The 22849-nt window shown below is 43.5% G+C and overlaps 1 protein-coding gene across 1 annotated transcript in view; it reads right to left on the bottom strand.

Moving 5' to 3' along the window:
- Positions 1-15033, bottom strand: part of ZNF516 (zinc finger protein 516) — a 99669-nt gene extending 84636 nt beyond the window's left edge. Inside the window, exon 1 of the mRNA XM_066546110.1 lies at positions 14937-15033. The gene's annotated coding sequence lies outside the window, so the exon portion shown is untranslated. The remainder of the gene's footprint in view (positions 1-14936) is intronic.
- Positions 15034-22849: the final 7816 nt, after the last annotated feature.

Here is a 22849-nt window from a genome sequence, read left to right as displayed (position 1 = left end):
GTGTGTGTGCACATGCACAGGAGCAGACATGACTCCCTAAAAGCCATGAATTCATCATCAACTACAAGGCAGTATGGCTTACAGTCAGAAAGTGAGATAATGACCCTATGCCATGACCTCAAGGTAGAAATAAACTGGGCGTAGGCAGTACCTACCGATACCAGGATTAACATGACTCAGGGAATACAGGGCTGAAATAAAGTATTCAAGAGGCACAAAACAGATGCCATAAGCACATCTCCTTCTGCCAGCCCAGTTCCCTGTCATCCTGCTCTTTCTATGCCACAACACATATTCAGCACACCTAATACTAAGCTCTAGTCTAACATATGCTGATGTAAATTTAAACTAGTGTGACCAAAGTAAATGGACAAACATTACCAAAATGCACAGTAACTGAACAAGGTTTAGCCTCTGGAGTCAAGTTGATGGAACGTCCTAAAGTGATGGAATATGTATAATTTTCTGACCACTGTCTAGAAGAAATTACAATGACATGGGGATGTGGCACCACTTCCAGTTGCTCTGATCAGGAAATACATGAAAGTAAGTTTCCTATCTGTGCATATTTACTATGCCACACAGCTCTTACCAACAGGCTGAATTACCAAAACCAGAAAGTTGCTGCTGCTGCTTGCAAAAGGAAAGTATCTTTGCAATGAAAGAGAATTCTATACTCAATACTCTTCTCCTCAGGGAAGAGAGCTGTACTTACATGAGTATACCCATGCTAACATGGCACGCTAAACCTTTTCCTCCTTGGTCACTGATCTTTTATGCGACCTTTTCCTACTACCTCTCTGTAATGGACACAAAGAGAGAGGGCTAATGAACCATCTTAATATTTTTCAGGTAGCTGACAGGTTACTTTCTGGAATGACCCAGGGACCCTGGCATTGAGCACATTTCTAGGCACCTGTGGTGGGATACAGAACTAGATCCCCATGGGGCAGCTCTCCTGCAAGCCTGGGGCAGGACCAGTTTCTGCACAGAAACCAGGTGAGTCTGGAGGAGAGCAGAGGACATTTCTACCCCATCACCACACAAGCAGCCTTCCGTACCAGAAAGACTGTGGCCAAATTTTTGCCTTGCATTATGCATACACATTCAAATGCCAAATGAGGATCAAGCACCAAAGTTGGCTTCCCCCCACTGTAGTAAAATGCACAGTAAATTCAATTCTAATAACTTATTATTGTGAAGAGGACTGTGATAATTAACAGACATTTATTAGCATTTAATTTGACAGCAGATATGCTTTGGAGAACTTTAATGACCCCTTAATGGATCCATATAACCACATGTACACAGAGGAGATACAATCAAGTCCTAGAACTTATTCTTACTGTGTGTTTGTACACATCCCAGAACAGCGGCAACAGATCATCATTGCTACTGGGTGCCACCATATGACAACAGCTTATAATTATACTCTCTTGATAAATCATAATCTTCTGTAAGCCTAAACCGCTGACTCTGTGTCAGATAAAAACAGATTCCTGCCGTGTTCCCACGCACCTTTACCTGACCATCATGTTGTGGTTTGATGTAGAGGATGATTGTTACCATAAGGTACTGATCAGAGCTACAGAAGCCTGGAAAAGGGAACTGCTGCAAGTCCTCATTTTATCTCCTTTATAATGCTAAAAACATAAAGCTACTACTTCTTTTTAAGAGAGCAGAAACATTATACCCAGCACATTCTTTGCAAAAGTCATCAGAGTTAAGGCTGTAGCAGTAAAAGTCACGTCTAGAAAATGTGCTTTCAGGACAGATTCATGAGAGTATTCACAGAAAAGACAGAGGATGAACAACAGACTTCCCAAGTGCTTTTTTTTTCATGGCTATTTTTGCTGACATGCATCTTTCACAAACCCAGCTAGTCCGAACAAATGCTATTCATTGATAGCAATTTCTTTTTTCATGAAGTTTGCTACCAGTGCTAAAAATTAATCAGTCTTAGGTGGCAGTCTGCATTGTGCCAGACACCCTCCCAACCCTTCTGTGCCAACAGCCTGGTTTCTCAGCATAGCTCAATCCTTCTCACGGGCCCCTTGCAACACCTGGATCACTCCTGTTTTCATCCTGAATACAAACCTGCTCCACTTCATATTCCTCCTCCAAAAACTCTCATGCTCAGCATGCCACATCCACCCACTCATCCCAAGTCTCTGCCACCTTCAAGTTTTGAGTGCTGACACCAGCTCAAGTTCAGAAGTGCGCAACAGCCAGGAAAAAGGGACTGCAGAGCAAAGTACGCCTGGGGGACAAGAGACAGGAAAGGAGCCTACAATAATCGGTGATTTGTGCAGTAGAACCAAGTCTTAAGTTCCTTCAAGAAACCACACAGAAGAAAAATTCAGTTACCTCACACACATGCAAACACATGTGCCCAGCCAACCTCCTCTTCTTCTGTTTAACATCTCTCTACATAACCATCACCACTCTAATTTCTCCCAGGGCTCCTTGTGATGAAACAGGACTGCACAAGCTAGGCACCAGACAGAACACCAGGCATCTCCCATATCCTACTCCTACACAGCTCTGCACACACTCCATCTCATTCTGGTGCTGCTGCAGGATGGCAGAGACCACCCAGCAGACCAGTGCCACAGGAAATAAAACAAATCTCAGTCAGACCCCATTAACACATCCCAGACAGCAACATCCAGCAACACTGTACAGGGACATGATGACCAGGGGAGCTCCAGCCACCACATCAGCCTCACCACTGATGAAGAAAAGTATCACCAAAGGGCAATGATTCTTTAACTACCTTAACGCAGATAACTACAGATTCCTGCCGTGGTGATTTCTGATGAAAGACAGACACCCACCTACAGAAACTCAGCATTCCTAGGTACAGGGGAAAGTAGTTCTCCACCTTCAACAGTCTTCCTGGACACCCACAGCTCCCCCAAACACCCATTTCCTCCTCCTTTTTTCTGTATGATCCTGTTACAGTCTTTTTACCTTTAAGGCTGTGTTCAGCTCAACATACCCTATTTTCTTCTCCTCCAGGTTTTGCTGTGCCTGCTGCTTGCACCCAGCTCTTCATAACTTCTGAGCAAAGAGACCAACACTGATGCCAGACGTGAAACGTCTGAGAGATCTTTACAAGTGAACCTGCTCACATTGGCACAGCTCCGCTGATGCCCAACACAAGGTGTAATTACCTCACTTGTGGGTGGAATTACACAAGGAGTAATTCTGGTTACCTGGTCTTCAATAAACTTCACAGAGCTGCTGTAAGATTCCACAAGAATTGAGTTATGATAGGCAAAATCCATTATACCCTAACAGCATGGGAGGAAAACAGGGAGGACCGTGTGATGAGCATTTTCATTATTCATCTGCAAAATTATTTTCCTACATTCACATACTGCTATACCTACATATATATTTTCTTTTTAAATTAAGATTCAAATTCAAAACTTCATTTTGCATATTAGAATGAGAAACTGAGACTTTCGCCCCTCAAAGACTGTTATCTTCTTCAAAGTGTAAAATACAATGAATAAAGCAGAATAAACTGTGTGTATAAGAAAACAAAAATCTGTCTCATGTCTAGCATCTTCTTAGCTGACAGACTCTCAACTCTCATCATCTTGTCCTTTTTCTTACATGTTGAAGAGAGTTTAGTTTAAGAGATAGTGTTCTTCTTCCACGGGGATCACAGATGACAGACTGTAACAAGTGATGAGGTTTTTTTCCTGTTCAGAGGAAGGACCAACTCAGAGGGCAGCATTCCCAATCCCACTGAGCCAGCAGGACAGCTTTAGGCTCCCTACACACTCCAGAGTAACCTGCGCCGATGTGCAAACTGAACTGCAGGAGAAAATACTTAAGCCAAACTTCAGATGAATTTCTTAACCTTGTCACTGCTCTGGGCTGCTGATCCTTCATCAAGTCTATTATGCTCTCTCTCCCATCCTCCAGGAGCAAAAAAGTCACAGGAGAGCCACATTAAACAGGTAACTATCTGTCTTTCTCTCCAGTCTGGTGATACAAGTCTTGATCCTTGGATATCAGTCTTAGAACCTGCAGGAAGCTTGGAAAAGCTTTCTACAAGGACAGAAGAAAATCTACTTTTTAGAAGGGTAAGGAATTACTTGATCTCTTACATCTCAAGGTCCCCATTTCCTTCCCTTTTGCTGGCTGCCAGATCAGCCAGTCCCCAGAGGATTCCTTTTAAACTTGTATCTTTGACTCCTCTAACCAAGTCAGCATCTCTCTTCTTGAACTTCTTGTTCTCTCCCTTATCTTCTGTCAGAGCCAAGGACACAAAAACAATTACGGGTCTCTCCACCAATCTTGTGCAGTGCTCCACATCTAGCTAAAATTTGCAGAAATGTTTACCTGCTATTTCATTGCATTTGACTTAGCAAGTATTGAAAAGCCAAATAAATGTCCCTATGTTATCTCAAGCTGTACATCAGGACAAGGTAGCAAAGAGCGCTAAAGTCACAGCATCTCCTGAACTAGACAGAAGAAGATAAGAGTAATGTGTAAATGGTTCCATCATGGGTGCCATCTTTTTATCCCTCAGAGGGTATGCCCTGGCTTGCAACTCTATCCCTAGCTGAGAGGTGTATGTGTGATCTGCAATAAACAGGTGGCAGTTAAAGGATTTCGTTATGCAGAGGTACACACAGTTTGTCTGCAGGTTAGAACAGGACACACAAAAGCCATCAGTCTGTTGCACAGACTGCACATCATGAACATTGTTGTGAGTAAGAAAAGCCCTGGGTTCTGCACTGAAACAGGGAACACAACAGTAGGCAATTCAGCAGCAGGCATTTAAAATTTTCTTAGTGGCCTGCAGATTACTGTTTTGTACCATTTTGCAAACTTTTAACAATCAAAACCATACAACACCCTCTTTCTAAGTGCATGAAACTTTGAAGCAAAATATTAGCAATCCTCGGCTTTTGCACTGCTTACTTTTGTGATGGCAACCTATAATCCCTAATCAACCTAGAAAATAAATGACCGATAAACCAATCTGCTTGTAACCCCATTAACAGATTCTGGCTTCAGTATCAACAGGGTAATTTGCTGAGACTATTTTTAATCCCAACTGCTAAACCATTAATCCCACAATTTCCACAGAGTATTTCCACCACCCCCCAAATTTACTCGAGGTTACCAACAATTTTGCAACTCATTAAAAAGCAGATAAATAAATAAATAACATTTGCAAATATACATCTCCTGGCACAGGAGAACTGACAGACTCCGATTACTTGGTTGATCCCGTTAAAGCCATTACTTTCTAATTGGAAAGAGTCATTCAGAAGCAAAGCTGTGTGTCTGGCATGTCACTTGACACCTGGTATGTACCGCTCACGATAAGATGAACTCTCCAATATGCTTGCCACAACGAAAAGAAGTGGGTTATTTCATCACACCACTGATAGTCACAGCTCTCTACTAAAATCTGTTATAATTTAATGGGACCAAGGTTACCAACATAAATTGTCATGTTTTCTCAAACTGGCATTAAAATATTCCCCAACTATCATTATTAATGTCAATATAAATTATGCATTGAAGATCACAGCATTCATTACTGAGGTAAAATTTATCTTGAGGGAAAGAAAAAAAAAGAGACAAACAGAGCAAATCTAATTAAAGTAAGTATTTATAGATTTCATACAGCTTTTCTCTTTAGTGATGAAAATACTCCTTTAAAAAAGGTCTTAAAATAAGGATTTTAAGAGCCATCAAAAACAGTATCAAGAAAGCATTGTGTTAATCAGCAAAAGGTACAGTTATACACACGACGTTGCAAAGGGACTGATGTGAAAATACACAAACTTGGTATTTTATCCAAGGATGTATCAACATGCTAGCACAACAATCTGGAAGACAGACCCTTGGTTTCACATAAGCAGCTACACACAGGAGGAAAAGCTGTATTTAGTGTTGGAAGGGTGGTGTTTAATGCTCCTTTCAACTTCTATAAATTACAACGTCAGCCATTCCTAATTGGTATACATTAATATTCAAACACCACGTTGAAATTAGAAGCTTAGCAGTTTTTCGGTACACTTACAGACTCTTCACACAAACACATGAATAACCTTGTTGAAATATTTTTGAGTCCCAAGGTTAAAAGAAATTACTTTAAGAGACAGATGGTGAGCAACTGGTACCTCAGTGAGGAGTGACACCGACTTTTGAAAGTTCTCACGCAACACACCGTATGGGGCTAACTCCTATTTACTGCACACTCAAAGACTTTGCAGGAGAGCCTCAGCTCCTGAAACTCCCAAGATGTGCATAGACAGGATGGCACAGGGGAAAGAAAGCCTAAAAATACAACTCCCAGGGAAATCCAAATTCAAAGGGAAAATAAGATATCTTATTTCCCTAACTGCATAGTTTAAACCAGTCCTTAAGTTGCCTGATTCATAGTTTTATCATACTTGTGGTTGCCAATAGTGCTACCAGCTCACCAATGCAGGTGCCTCACAGTCTACCACAAAGGAAGCCAGAATGCATCCATTAAAACAGACAACTAAGCAGCCCCTGTGTAAAGACTGGTGGACAAAGAGGGGGAGAGAGAGAGACTTTGCAAGCACATACTCAACCATCAAAAGAGGAGCTCTAGTTTCAGCCAGCAGAGACTGTAACACCTCACCCCGCAATCCTTTACAACACACCGTGTCACTGGCTATTGTTCATAACTCTTCCCGCAAACCATTTCAACATTCTGAGAATGACTATTTCTTAAGGAAATTATTTCAGAAGGGGAAAATATTGCTTACTCATGAACCTGGTATCATTTCAGCAATGAGACAAAACAGCTACAGACAATTACATTGTACAACCCTAAATCCATCTTTTATTGTACTAGATTTCAGAAAAAGAACATTCTGAAACACTGAAATAAATCAGAGAATAAATGTGACTTGTTGTCAGCTAATACAATATGGGTTAAATGCTACCATATGGTGAGTGCGCACACGTTACCCTTTTAAAAACAAAGAACATGGCTAATTTCATTCCCAAATCTATTTTTAAATAAGTAAACGTGACCTTTTTAAAATTAGGCTACAATTGTGACTAGAACACCTCAATTTCTACCAGCTTCTCTCCCTCTTTCTTTAGTGAAAACTAACACCACTTCCCTGCTCACCATCTTCTTAAAAAAGACAAGGAAAAATCACTATTCAGTCAGCTTTATCCCCATAATAAGCCAACACAAGCATTTCTATGCAGTGTAAAAATAGTGATGAGCCAACTCACCGTTCTTCCTTTATTATACCTGCCGGAAAAGCAAAGCATGCGTGCATGTGTGTCTGTGTGTGCGTGCAGTACATTAAAACTCACTGACACACGATCCGGTTTTCAGCAAGCACTCACAACAGGACCTGCCCGACAGACAGAGCTCTCGTTTTCTCTGCACCCCCCAGCATGTACTGACACATACAGTTTCAGTACACTCCCAGCCAAAAAAGAACAACAACAACAACAAAAAAAAAAAAAAAAAAAAAAAAAAAAGAACCAAAGGAAACACGTATGAAATACACACAGGGTAGCTGAAGTGGATGCTGTTGGTTTGAAAATTGTCTGTCTAGCTGCTGTGCTATTTGTTTTTATCATTATACTATAAATGAAACATGCCAGGAGTCTAAAAATAGCTACAAATTGTAATTACATAGCTGCTTTGTAGTTTTTATTTTACTTTGAAAAGAAGATTAAAAGCTAGATCATTTTAGAAACCGGCCTTATAGATTTAGAGAGCCACAAAATTCTTCTAGTTTGCAATTTGAAGTACACTGCTGGAAAGCATTTCCTTTGGGACATAAATACGACAGCCCAACATGGAGAAGCAAGCTCCCAACACCACACAGTGAGGTGGCAAGAAAGAAAAGGGAGAAGAACAGACAAAGGAAAAAGTAATTTCTTAGAGATTCTAAGAGTGCCCTGATTAGGATGTAATACTGTAAGCTTTAATTAGGTGCTAAGTGCTCTGTGCTATATTCATCCCCACATCCAGTGCTGTAAATTCAGAGCCACCCTACTAAAGTTACCTTGGGTTTACTACAACAGTACAACAGTAATGCCAGGCCTACAGCTTCTGCAACAGCCCATAACGAAATGTGGATTTTGTTGAACAAGCGTTAAACAACACAATATCCTGCTGATAAAAATTTAATTCTTTTCCATAAGCAATCACTTAAATGAAAGATTAGCAAAAATGAATTTTAAATAGTCCTCAGAAGGTAAGCAGTCTTGAATCCACAGAAAAGAGCCTCTGTTCTTACATGACTTGAAACAGTTTAGAGACCAGTCTTCAGCAGCCCCTATCCCAGCATCCCTGCCATGGACACTATGTGCAGTGTTAGCTCACAACTTGGGGGTGGTAAATAAACATCTTACAGCAGATATGTGCCACTGCTACGAGACCTGCTAGAACTTATAAGGCAATGAACAGTTCGGTAGCAACTTGAGAGATGCAAGTTCTGTCCATCCGCACACGAATTTAATCTCGGAACACACGCTTAATGCCCCACGTTCCTTTGCACAAGCGCTGCTGCGGTTTCAGGAATGCAAGGAGAAACTGCTAACACCAAGTGTGCAACAACAGAGATGGGCCTCTGCAGATAATCAAGATGTAAACAACATCAAAAAAGGAACAACCAGCGTTGAGTAATCATCACACCAAAAAAAGAGAGCTCGCTGGCTTCAAATGGCAAAGCAGGTTCAGCAGATCAGGAGACTGAACATTTGCTGACTAACAGTTAGGTAATGAAAGTAAACATTTGTAATGAAGTCATCATCCTAATGAAAGCCTAAGTGGCAGCGTTAACTACCTGGACCATAATCCACTCGAAAGTTTTAACGTCGGCTCACTAACATAACATTTACTAGAATTGTTCCTGCTGGAAAAGGCGAAGAAGTTCCACTTAATTTTAACATTAGTGACAGAAGGGACAACCAGGAAATATTGCTATCTGTTGAGTCATTCTAACTCCCAAGTACTCTACAGTTTCTGTGCAGTTACAGTGGGTAACTGAAAAACAGAATTTTGCCTTCAGTGCCTGAGTCAGAACAGCTTTATCCTAGCACTGAAGTGTATAAATATTTGCAGCATGTAAGATGTCTGCTTTGAAAAAGCAACATTGCACCAAGTTTCAAATATTTATATTGCAGATATCTAATCAAATAAATGTGACTTTTTTTTCCTGTTTTTTTTTTATTTGGCCAGGCTTTGATTAGGTATCTGGATTAAGCTTATGGCTAGAGGAAAAAAAAATGACCATAACAAGTTTTAGTTGATTAACTGCCAATATAATTAAGGATTTCAGATATGCACATAGAAACTGTAATTCAACCCAGAATCACCCTCATGCAAATCCCAGTAGTCAATAGGAGTGGAAAGGGTGCTTATTATGGGTCAGCAGTGGATTCACAAGAAACAAGTCAATTTTTAGGATGGTTGTACATGCTCTTATCCAACTAAAGAACATCACATGGTTGTGAAAAACAACAGTACATCCATTTCTCCTTTTCGTGCAGAAATCCAATGCCCATTCAGTCTTGAAAGGTATGTATCTACGAATTCATACTTGTGTCTCAAAAACTTAAACAGGCACTTTTCTTGTGAAATTTGCAAGCTTGGACAAGTTGCTTCCTGCAAAATGCAATCACTTTGCATTTCAGCTTTGTATTCTGATGACTTTATGAAACAGTATAGTCAAACCCAGGTTTCCAGTTTAAGCACACATATACAGCTTTTGCACTGGATCATACTGCATGTAATCCCAAAGAAGTCCTGGAAGTTCTTGGCACAAATTGAAGTCTTCACAGAAGTTAGGCCTTCCAAAGCTGACAGGTTTTGGATCTTACTAAATATAGGTATCTTTCATTAGATGGGACCTCAGAATAAAACTCATCAGATTTCAATCACAGAGAACTACAGATAGGTAACTATAGATAACTACAAATATAGATAACTATAGACAGATAATATTTATCGGTAATTATAACTATATATATATATATATATATAGATATATAGATATATATATATATAAGACAATAGTTAGAGGTAACTGTTGAAGTCACTTGCACACAAAGACCCTAGCAAAAAAATCCAAATAAACAGACTGCCCAAAGATCTCAAAAGTTGGTGAGTACACCATTTCTATGAGGATACTCTTCCAGGCTGCCCCCTCTGGTGTAAGCACCCACAGCAGGGTGCATTTTAAAAGTTATGCATTTTTCAGTCAACTGAAGCCAACAGCCCAGCTTCTGAAGGTGATCTGTAAGATGTTAAGACATAAACATCCTCCTTTGCTAAAATGACGATCAATTCAACAGGCAGAGATCCAGAACAATGGCACAATCGTTTCCAACCCCTTCAATGAACTTCTGTACTGATAATTGCTATTATTAAATCTTGGTGACAGCATGATACTATGACCAATTATAAAATCATACAATGAACCTATTTTTTAAAGTAAATACATTAGTCACTGCCACAGGAAAACTCTAATCTACAAAATCTTGCTCCATTCTAGGCAGATAGAGTTATTGAGGACACTTGCAAGTAACAATAGGTAGATTTCACCCTAGTGATGTAAACTCTCTTCTATGAGGCACAGAGAAATTGTCGTTCACATTCATTGAGGGACTAATACATAGTTTGTCTGGTACAGGTGTTTAGAAGGTTGTGCTCAGCTTATACAGGTGCTGTGCTAACTAAGACCACTCTTCTCTTTAAACATATTTTAGATCATTCCTTACGACAATGTTATTTTCACTGATGCTTTATTTTTTCTCTCTTTTCCGTAAGCATTATCTTTGCATATTAATCTAACAGTTTAGAGGGACGGCTATAATGCCCTATTGTTCACACAGACTGCACAGTACTTATCACTAACTAGATGTCACTTCAACACCACTCAGCTTCATAGGAACTAAAGGCTTGAAAACAAACCCCAGGCAAGAATTTCCAGAGATAACTAAAAACCACTTTACACCAGGAGCTAGTAAAGGTGTGCTTGTGCCAGTAACACAGAGCCCCACGCAAATGACTTTATTATACAGAGTTCACTCAAGATGGCTATGGCAGCTGCTCTTGTGAAACTGAAGACGTCTCCTGGAATACCTGCACCTTGATACTAATTACACCACGGGTGCTCCTATGCAACTTCAGCTTCCAGTTTCAACAGAGCAAAGCTCCAAAAACCACTGTGCCCACCCTGGTGGGACAAGGCTGGGTGCACAGAGTAGCAGACGACCAAGCTGATGATGGTGGGTTTGCTGTGACAGAAGTGAAAGACACTTTGGCAGAGAAGCAACAACATTCACTGACAGACAACTTCTCCGGCCAGCTGCCACGGACAAAACTACTGGAGCAAAACTACCAACATACTCCCCCACCGAGATGAAACTTTTGCTCTCATTAGCAACGCCCCTCCCTGGCACTGCTCCCTCCTAAAACAGCCAACACCTCTTACAACGCTGTTATTTTCGGCCCACTGGCAGCAGCCAGCCCGGGGGGTAAGCACATGGGGGCCTCACTAGAGAAGCCAGCCTGCACTACTTCCCACACCTGCCCACGGGACACTGCCACAAACACGGGGACGTGAGCACACACGGGCACCTGCGTCAGTGAAGCATTCCCCCACCCCGCAGCCACATCTGCCTCATTTTCCCGGGCATACACATCCCCAGCAGCACCTACAGGCACACACATCTGGCTCCCATGCAGCAATGCACCATACCCCATCCTTGCCCTGCATCTGTGCACACACACTCCTATCCACCTGCTGCAACACCCCTCCTGCCCTGCCCGCACCTGCCTGGCACGCAGCACCCAGCTCCCCAGCATGCACACCTACACACCTGTACAGCCCAGCATGCACACCTACACACTCCCCCCCAGCCCCATCCACACATCTCTCGCAGGGCTCAGGGGGGGCAGCTGCCCTGTCACAGGGTCAGCATCCTCCTGCTTGGTCCAGGACACACAGGGCCTTAAAATACCATTGGAAAGCAATGGTCAAAAATCAGGATACACAGCACATCTCACAAAATAAACTCTCAGCTATCATCCCACCCATACACCATGCCCAGGGATGGGGGCACAAGGGAAATCTGAAAGAAGATTTTGAAAAAGACTCCCCCTCCCAAATCAAAATCAACCCATGTTATGTCACTCAGTTTTTGCTTAAAATTACGCTTTTTTTTTTTTTTTTTTTGGGGGGGGGGGGGGGAAATGTTGGTGGGGGGAGAAGCCGACGAAATACACGGTTGCCAAGTCGAGTTAATGAAAAACCCTTTGGCTGTTAACTCATTTAGTGCAGCAAGCATGAAATAAAGTCCGTGGCATGGGGCCAAAGCACAGCGGCCCTTTGCCGGGCGGGCTTCTGGGACCTCTCCCCGGCCGCCGAGGAGCCGGCCCTGAGCACGGCGCCCAGCCGCCACTTTTGGGGAGACACTCTCCAGAAACCGGTGAATCCGCCTCAAAATAATACAAATATTAAAATGAACCCCACAAAAAAATCCAAATATCGATTGGGCCCGACGAGCTTTTTCATAAGGGTACTTTTGCACCCACTTCCAAAAAAAAGCCGGATCCCAGCGCTGCGGGGGGAACGGCGAGGGGACAGCAGGAACGAGGCCGGGCCGGGGGTGCGCTGAGGGCAGGGCAGGTCAGGGCAGGGCAGCGGGAAGTCCGCGGGAAGACGGCGGCTCCCTGTCCCACCTCGCCGCGCCCCGACACCCCGGGGCCGAGCGGAGCGGGGCTGGGCTGGGCCGGGCCGGGCGGTGGCGGGGGGCGGGCCCGAGCGATAGGGCCGCCCCGGCGAGGCGGGGCCGCCGGCGGGCGGGGGCTCGGCTCGGCGTCCGTCCGGCCCCGTTCCCCAACCCCCCCTCACCGCGGCACCCCCCACGTCCCTCCCCGCCGAGGAAACTTCTCTGCTCGCTGGGAGAGTTCGGCTCCTCAGCCAGGGGAGACGCTGGGTGCGAGCGGGGAGCGCCCGGCGATGGGGAGCGAGGGGAGGAGGAAGAGGAGGAGGCGGCGAGAGAGTTGCGCCTCTCCCCAAAAAGGGACTTTGACCCCGCACCGCTCTCCGCCGGACCGCGAATTACATATTTTTGTCACAGGTCGGATCCTAACCCACGTCGACACATCGTCTAATTTATGAACTCATCAGCCTAATTTCATTATTTAATCATGCGCCCAGCAATCGTGTTTCCTTAAGAAAGGACTGACCTATTTTTGGCTGGAGATAAACGATCATGTTAACAGATGTTAATCTTGTAATCTGTTTTTCCTGTAAGCACTTCGCATACCCGCGTTTCAGACATTAAAAAAAAAAAATTAAAAATCTTGCCCAAACGACTTGACGTCACGATTCAGTTCTTACTTAAAAAAAAAAAAAATCTCGCAGTGGTTTCAAAGACATTAAATCTTTTTCACTTTATAAATGCTGATTTGTTCTGCCTCAACTCCCACAGGCTTTTATTTGCATTTCAAATTCCACAGGTTACACCAGTCGCCTTTTCAGAAAATGTACACCCAACAATAAGGCAGCAAATGCGGGGGGGCTTGGGGGGAGGGGAACCCTGCATCTGGATTAAATAAAGAACAGAATTAATGTTTCAAAAATAGTCCGAGCAAAATTATATTTGCACGTCCAGTGCCCGAGCGCCTCCGTATCTATAGGGGTAATGTAAAGGATAAGCTGTGGGCACACACAATGCGCATTCCCCAGAAGATCCCTGTCTGCTGATGGGAGCTTATTAACGCTCCTAATAAATGGTGCTGACTCCAAACCGACACTTTTCGGCTTAAAACACAGGGTTTGTCTCCAGCAGTTAATTGCAGAGGTTAGCTGGTTTGAGGGGAAAAACAACGGCCGGCTGTCATGCTCCACACGCCTCCCCACACGTACTGCCAGTTTTAGCACCCCACCTTCTTCCCTCATAGCGAAGTTTACCCATCCAAACTTTCCTCAACTTGCCCAAGTGCTTAATTCGCATTAGGATCGCGACTCGGCGCTATGCTAATGATCACCGAAGATAGTAATGGGGGAGGGAGGGAGGGACGAGGAGGAGGAAAGCTTTTATAGCACAAAATGTCTGGAACTGCATTATTTCTATTCTTCTTTTCTCTCCCTCCCTATCTCTCTCCCCTTCCTTCCCTCCTCTCGACCCCCCCCTTTTTTTTTTAACATGTACATTAAACTCCCTGCCTCCCTCCCCCACCCCAGCCGCATCAAACGGGCTATTTTTCCTCTTCTGGAAATAATCGCTACGGAGACATTGTCCTCCGAGTCCTCCTCGCTGTCTATATGGGAATAATTGTTTTCTCCGCCCGCCCACCCCCAACTTCCTTTGATAAACTGTGTACTTCTCTAACGGGGATCATGCAGCGACCGACTCGCCACGGAAGCGAGAGCGACTCGCAAACAAGGGGGGGACACACACGGGCACAGCCCCACATCGGGCATTTCACGCACACGCTGGATCAATATTAGCGGGGCTGGGGGGGAGAAAGAGGGGGGAACAGCCCACTGTTAATAATTGAAGTGGCTACTCGGGGCTCGACGACCCATCACCCACCTTCTTCAGCCGAAGCTTTTTACTTTAAAGTGCGGCAATTTGTTCTTTGTCTCTTAATGGATTAATATCGCAATCCGCCTCCCCTCACCGCCCCTGACGGAGCGTACAAAGCCAAAAGGCTGCCGGAGCCCGCAGGGCTCCCCCACCCCCCGGCACCACCACTGCAGCAAACCCGACCTCCTCGCGGAACAGCGCAAAGTTACCATTTTGGAGCTGCTCCGATGACCGGGGGGGACAGTCCCCGTACCCGGGGCGAGGCGCGAAGTTGAGGGTTTTTTTCCCCCCCAGGGGCACAGCCCGAGGACCCCCCGCCCCCCGGGCCATTCCCCCGCCCCGCCGCCCCTCACCTCCTGCGTGGCCGGCGGCGGCAGCGTTCGGGGAAGGGCGCGCCGAGCCGCTCTGAAGGTGAAACCACGCGCCGCATGCGAGCGGCGCCGCGCTGCACATGATCCGCCGAGCGGCTCCACTGGCGCGGGCGGGGGCGGCCCCGCCGGCCCCCGCCGCCCCCCGCGCCCGCGCACCGCCCCCGCCGCGCCCGCGCCCCGCCCGCCCCGCCGCCGCCGCCGCCGCCGCCGCGCGTCCCCCGGCGGCCGCGCTGGTGTGGTCGGTGCCGAGCCCGCACGCACACGCCGGGGACCATTGTCTGCGCGGGGCAAAGTTGGGGCGCGGGTGCCGCCGCCCCGGGCGCTGCGGGAGAGCGGGGGAGGAAGGTGGGCACCGCGTTGTGCGGGCGCGGAGTGGCGCTTCTGCCCACCGCCGCCCGGGTTCCCACGTACCTCCTCCTCTGCGAAAGGTGCGGGCTGGAGTTGCCCCAGATGCATTTCTATGAGAAACTTTTTTTTTTTTTTTTTTTTGGGCGAATTCCACTGGTAAAATATTTATGGATCTATTGAAATGCGCAGAAACAACAACATTAAAGTCCTCAATCAAGATCAAAGAGGAATACTGTTCAACAGCCACGCTGGGGAAGTTGAAAGACCTCCGAACAAATCAATCTGCCATATGGCTTTAGAAAGAAAAAAAAAAAAATAAGCAACCAACAAGCCCCCCTGGTCCCCCCCCCCATGGCTGAAAAGTTAAATTCTTGTTTTCCTGCCTGTTTGCGAAGCCCTGTTTAATCACGCCAAATCTGTGTGTGCCACAGGCGAGGGGAGTGTGTTTAGTCTATGGCTGGGAAGCCTAATTTAACGCTCGGTACTAGACATCAAGGGTGTGGATGGAGCCTTTTTTTTTTTCTTTTTTTTTTTTTTTCTTTCTTTGTCTCATAATGTGCGATGACGTACAGTTGACACGGAGCGCTTTTGACGGAGGGACGGTGTTATCTTGACGTCCCGGACCGGCAGCACCCCATGGCCCCCGGGCACCCCGGCTCTGAGCTCCCCTCCGGAGTCGCCCCCCGCCCCCGGCCCGGCCCTTCCTGGGCGCACCGGCCCCGCGCCGCCCTCCCTCCGTCGGTCTTGCACTTGGGACGAGAACTGCTCCGGCAACGAGAAGAAAACAAAATTGGGGCGGGGGAGGCTTTAAATCCTGCCCTTTCCAGTGCTTATTACAAGACCCCTCGGAATAAAGGGAAGCGGTGGGGGTAGGGGGCAGCGAGCGAGAGGGGAAAGTTGGTAATGAAGGATACACGAATCATAAAATGTAAGCTATGTGTGATTAATGATCTGCACTAATTTGTATAGCAGGCGTGTTAAAGGTCATTGACAATTGTTGCTGCTTTCAGCATGAATGCCTGAGTGGGATGTATTTGGGACAATCAAATTTAATTATAATTTACAGGAAAAAAAATAACTAGACATGCATAGCAGCTGGTCAAAATATAGAGAGGACGCACTTTAAAAAATGCACGTTGCCTTTTCTTCAAAAGCAGCTTCATTACATTAATGTGGTGTCTTTAAGTGCCTCAATAGCAAATAACACATCTGGAATGTCTGGATTTTGTCCCTTATGCATCAGCATCTTTCCCGCACAGTTTTTCAATTTCTGACCAAATTGGGTTCCCAGTTACTCCAGAAGTGCAGCGTTTTGTGGGAATTCTGAGTTCTCTGCTGCCAGATTTACCTGTGAGTGGACCAAGGCAGATGTCACCTCTCTGAGCCTAAGAATCCACCCCAGGCACACGCCTATAACACAAGTGTGTAGATTCTCTAATCACAGTTTATATAGTACTTTAGCATTTCTTTACACAAAGAGTAAGAAATCCATTATAAATCAGCATTCCTGGGCAGTATTTAGAACTACAGTATTAAGCTAACAATTTCCATATGGCGAAAATTGACAAGTCAGAGCAATGAAAGGTGCATGAGACTTCTCAACTCCTCCACCTAAAAATGTGATTTTTATGACCTACTCCTTTTCTCTCGGAGTCTGTACAGATTCTTTTCCTTAGACAGTAAAACATGAGAATACAGAACACAGTGCTTGCTGTATTACTTGACAGAGTAATGCTTAAAATGCTTAGTATTTTCCATCTTTGCTTCCATAGGGCCCAGTCCTACACTTCTTGTTCCCGTAAGAAAATAGGAGGCTAAAGGAGTGAAAGGACTGGAGAACCCATCTCAAGCTTAGTACACAAGGGGTATTCCGCTTTAATGGAAAGGCAATTAAAAATTCAGAAGATGCAGAGACCTTAAAAACAATCAAGCGGTATATTAATTTCACGGAAAGTCACCAGCAGAGTTTCTCTGTCCATGTAATTTTAAATAGGAGATTTTCTCACATTTCTTCTGCTGAGCCCAGCACTTCTGGGTTTTAAAAGCAAAACTGAAACGGTGTAAGAAATTATAGACTTAAAAGATATGCAGGATATATTTGCATAATATCATCAATGTCATTAGAAATTTCAGGTAGAGATGATGTTCTTAATGTTTAATTCCTTAGTAGTGTACCATTTCCATGGGTGACTAATTTGTTTGCAGACAATTTGCTCATTTTATCTTTGCCAGAAATCTTCCAGGAGATGTCCTCCAGTTTCAAATTCTTTAAATTACAGTATTTTGTATGAGAATGTCAGCGATATTAATGGCTCAATATGTGTTTTACTATTTATAGACTTGCATGTATAATAATTCTGGCTAATGAAATATTTGGAACAGGAAAGCATTTATTTACTTTTGCTATGGTCTAATAAATTATTTGTTCAGCGTTTGGGACCAGGCTTTCTCAAGTTAGGCAAAATGGCAGTTTGATGAAATTCTGTGCGATGACTTGTCTGCATAACTTAGCCTTAGGAGTGATTGGTGGAAGTTTAGATAAGAAAAGGTTCCCAAGAAACACTATGGTAGTGAGGAAAAAGGCCATCTCTGTAAAAGCAAGGCTGAAAGCATGGATAAATACTTCAAGACAGGCAAACAAGCCAAGTTTGGATTACATTTCATATATATGTGTGTGCATATGTGTGTGTGTACATGTCACATACACAAATACAGTCTGTGAAATGTAATCTAGGGAAGTCAGTCTCTTTTTCTGTGTGCTTGCTCAGAGTTACTCAGGTTTTGTGCCAATTAATATTTTCAGTTATTACAAATCTGTCTGAAATTCTGTTTAAATGTAAGACAGAGATTTTGCTCTCAAACTGTGCTTGGTCAGAAAAAAGAGCACACAAAACTGATGACAAATCATCTTTACATTCTAAACCAGAATTTTCTTGGTGTATCTGGAGTTACAAAACACACATGCAGAAGTTACAAACTGGAAGGCACAGGCAGCTCTAATACCCATCTATGTGTGCAGATCACCACACAGAACCATTCCCACTAATGCTTTTAAAAAAGAATCTCACATTTCTGACTCCACTGAAAATGGACCATTCTAACACTGGTGTGTTTCTAGAGTTTCTGTGGGTGGCACAAATTCTACTCCAAAACAAAATTGTTTTAATTAATAACAATCTTATACACTTGGATTAAATACATTGACTTCTGATGTGCACCACAACAATCTTTCTTTCCTCTCTAATCATGGCTCAGTAGCTGTGTAGCTGTGTGATAGTGTAGTGTGAGGCTGCTTCCAGAGTTCCAGAGTACTATGAAAATTCACCCCCACCCACCAAAGTTTTACACACCAGCGTACCCCGGGGTTTGCATGGATTGAGGTCAAGCTCTTGCACCCTGTTAATTTAGTCAGACATAAATCTAGTGAAAGGATTTGAAAATATTTTTCCATTTGGAGAGGTGCACATATTTCATGATCTGACATGTCTATTAATGCGTAACAGCAATAAGCAACTTGGTCATATCTGTTGACAAATTGTATCAGGTGTCAGGATGTGGTCATAACCTCTTTACTTTCTACTCATACAAGTTGTCCCCTTGCTATCAATGTAATTGCATCAATGATAAAAGATGACTGGTGTTTGTTTCCATCATCTCATGTACGGCATGCAATGGGCTTTTCCTTATGGCAGAAATAATTTGGAGACCTTTCTTATCAACATTTTTAATGTCTTTCATATTTGCCCCTACTGCCAACACAGTTGCTAGGATATAGCCTGATTTTGATTTTTTGTGCTTTGATCCTCTCAAACCCACATTTTTTTTAAAGCAAATTATCCAATATTGCTTTTACAATGACACTGAGGAAGAGAGCAGAAAAAGTTAATATTGCAAATAAGTACAGCTTCATTGTACACCCCTATTTTAGGTTCATGCTAAATGTACCAACTTTTCCAGCCCTGGCAGTCAGATTTTCTCACCCATATGAAATTTTATAAACTACATCACGGCTTCACAGCAGGTAGGGAGCCCACAAACCTGTTCTTAATTTCAGCTTAACTGAAAGAATCTCAGCAGCAGCTGGTTTCAGAATAGTTGATCAGACTTCCACAGATGTGGCCCATAATAGGTTCAGAAATAAAAAAGAACTAGGCCACAAAGTAGAATTAATTTCAAGGAAGACAAATTCAATAATGATGCGACTTTTAAGATTTTTTTTTTTTTTGCTTTGAGACAGAGATCATTGGGAGGGCGTATTTCTGTGGCTCGGGTTTTTCCATTCTGACTACCGATAGGGATACTGCAGTACACTGATTTTCTGGCAGGCTGGACCTGGCTGTTAGCGGGCTGTGCTCTCCCAAAGCAGAAAAACGGGGTATTTCTGAGTTTGTGTCTCCTCCTCTCCCCTCCCCCTCGCCCTTCTTATGTTCCTCCAAGCATAACTGATAGTACTGGAGTGCTTGTGCGCTTTTCTGACTGGACCAAAGACGTACAATAGCTAAAAATGACCTGTGATGTTGCAGCAAATGTGGCGCTTGCTAAAACTGGGCAAATTGGTTGCCAGCTCTAAACAATGTGTTATCTGGGGCTGTTACACAAATTTTAAATAAAGGACTACAGAAAAACAAAATAGTTTCACAAAAGTTCATTTCTGGGGTTTAGCAAGGAGAAGATTTTGATTTATGGAACGGCATGGCAAATACATCATTGTACTATCTTCTGCTGGGTGAAAAATACCTCCAAAGTAAAAGTGGAACAAAACAGTCACTTGTCCTCGGTAACAAAATTTCCCTTGACATTCTGTGCAGTGGTCTAAAGTGGTTGAATAATCTTAGTTTATATGGTCTTTCAGCTCAGGCATGCAAGGAAAAAGGAACTTCAAAAAGAGAATATTTTACCTGATGTGTACTATTTTAAGACTTCAGTAATTAGAGAACTGCAAAGGTCAAAACAGCCATCAATATCACAAGCAACAGAGTAGAAGTAACATGTTTGAGAGGAAGTTAGTTGGTTGGCTGTAACATAATATGCCATAAGCACTCGGATGTGGATCTGCAATGACGAGCAGCAGAAGGAACAGTAAAAGTTAACCAGCATCAGATATTTACTTGGCTGAAAGCACACAGGAACTTGCAGATGAGAAATAGAGATGCTTTAGAGTCTAAATCCCAGAGTTTATTGCCTCACTGCAGAGATGCTGCAACTTACACCAAAGTCCATCCACACAGATCCATTCACAGGCTGGAGTAAAAGTTTGCCAGAGCTTTCTAACCTTTCAGTGAGCCAGACAAAAAACTCAGCATTCAGAAGCTCCCAAACCTTTTTTCTACCTTCTGGATCTCATTCAAATCAGAAATGTGTGTCATTAGCCTAGTTTTAGCATATTACTGCCCACATCCTAAAGTAAAATCAGGAAATACTAGATTGGGGTGGGTAGCTAAGATGTTGCTGTGTGTCTGCTACTCCTGAAACTGTGTGTGTCAGCCTGTATTTCTGAACTGGCATAAATTAAAAATTAGTAAAAGTACAATGATTACATCTGAAGCTGCAGTAGTTTGCAACAGTATAAGTCATAATAAATATGCAGAATTTTGGGGGAAATTATTTTGAGAACAGGAACTCTTCCAAAAACTTTCCACTATTTCTTTCATTGCTGATAGACCATTTTTCTTCCCTGCACAATTTTATGCCAAATTGGCTACTTTTCTAATTTCCTCATAAATCACACAAAATTCATGATTCCTTTTTTCACATTCGGATCCACGAATCAACCAACAGAATTTGTTCTAATGAGACAAAGAGGCTGAAACAAACACTCAGGATCATTAGCATAAAATTATCAGCATAAAATTATCCTGACTTATAACAACAAGTTGCAGGCGGCGTCTCATTTGTTGCTTTCATAGGGTTTGAAAGACAGAAGTGAGTTAGGGAAGTTGGTCCACTGCAGATTTTGTGAGGCATTTGCCTTTTTTCTCTCGTTAAACTCCAAAGCTAATAAACCCAGAGCATTCAGTAACAAGCAAGGCACTCATGTCAACAAAGACCTTACTTAGAGACGGCAAGGTTTTGAGAAACTTCTGTAGCAAGGATTTGAAGATATTTTAGTCATATGCAGTGCACTTTTGCCTCTCTGTTTCCTACAGTATAATCCCCCTTGCTTTCCCCCCTCTGTGTTTTAAAACGAACGCAGAAAAGGCTGAGTGTTAAACTACACTATTCAATTGTCTGGTAAGTACACAAATTCTGTTCAAATCAGAACAAACTCTCAAGTAGACAGAAAGGGGTATTTGGATTTCTATTTGGATTTCTGTTTTATCCTGGAAACCCTGCTGAACACCAGTGTGATGAGGAATATAGCCATATCAGACCAACAAAAGGCTCCTAATGTAGTGAAGACCTCCTCCCCCCTCCTCTCCAAGGAAGCCGGCTGGCAGAGCTTTTGCTATCGGAATTGTTTGCAGAATAACCAAACTAAAGCAGCTCCCTATGTGGGTGCCTCATTCAGGAATAAGCAGCACTTTTATTCTAAAACACTTATCTAGCTTCCTGAAGAGAACAGGCTATTTGGAAGATACTTCTTTGTTTTGAATGTTCTTGTGGAGCAATACCTTATCTGTTTTTTTTTTTCCCCTTCTATTTACGTTTTCATTTGCTTCTCTGACAAAAGCAGAGCGTACTCTCTCAATAGCAGTTATCACATACGCCAGCAACTCTTAGATTCCTTCAGCTGTTCAAAAGATTCCCAAGAACTGTTTTTATTGCAAAGGATCCCATTAATATCAGTGGTGCAAACATCCTGTTTGCTCCTAGGGGCTTTATAAAGTCAAATGCAATAGATCTGCATTTCACATCACTACTATGACAATGTTCTTGCAATGCAAGATATACCACCACTCATACTTTTATTGCTATGAAGAATGTTACTCTGTAAATACTCCACGTATTTTTCCCTAAGATATAAGAACATTTCATGCCAAATCCCTCTATCATCTAAGGAGTCCAGGACCCTATTTATTTTGATGGAAGTTGGGATAATGAAAATAATAGATTGCAAAATAACTGCGGTAACAATGCTGCCAAAAATGCTCGCAGAATGATGCTGTTAGTATTGTCCAAGCCAATGTTTTCTCCAGAGAAGAAGGAACCATGTGAGTGTGTGCTGTCAACTCCATTTGGTGTTACTAAGGCTAAAGTGTGTTTTGGTTTGTTTGTTTACTTGTGTTACAGAATTTAGGAGAGTTGGGTTCACCATTTGGTGCTTAACTCCCTGAAGGCTCCTCCAGGTAGAACTGACACAACACAAGTATCTACATCTGTAGTCCCCAGGAGAGACACCATGAGGCATAAGTGGGAAGAAGGGGTCAATGGGCTGTGAAGAGAGGGCAGGAGCCCTCTGGAAGGGCTCTCCTCCTGCCTTGTAACCCCAATGAATGTTGTGGTGGTTCCTGTGCCAAGTCTGTGAGAGGCCAGCCACTGGAAGCTGGTGTGAACAGCCGAACAAGAACTGCTGCCCTAAGCTGTAGGGACTAAAGAGGGGTGGCTGT

The sequence above is a fragment of the Molothrus aeneus genome, chromosome 1 (assembly GCF_037042795.1).
Source record: "Molothrus aeneus isolate 106 chromosome 1, BPBGC_Maene_1.0, whole genome shotgun sequence".
Classification (NCBI taxonomy): Eukaryota; Metazoa; Chordata; class Aves; order Passeriformes; family Icteridae; genus Molothrus; species Molothrus aeneus.
Note: the sequence above shows the minus strand (reverse complement) of the source record. Positions and strands in the feature narration are given on the sequence as shown.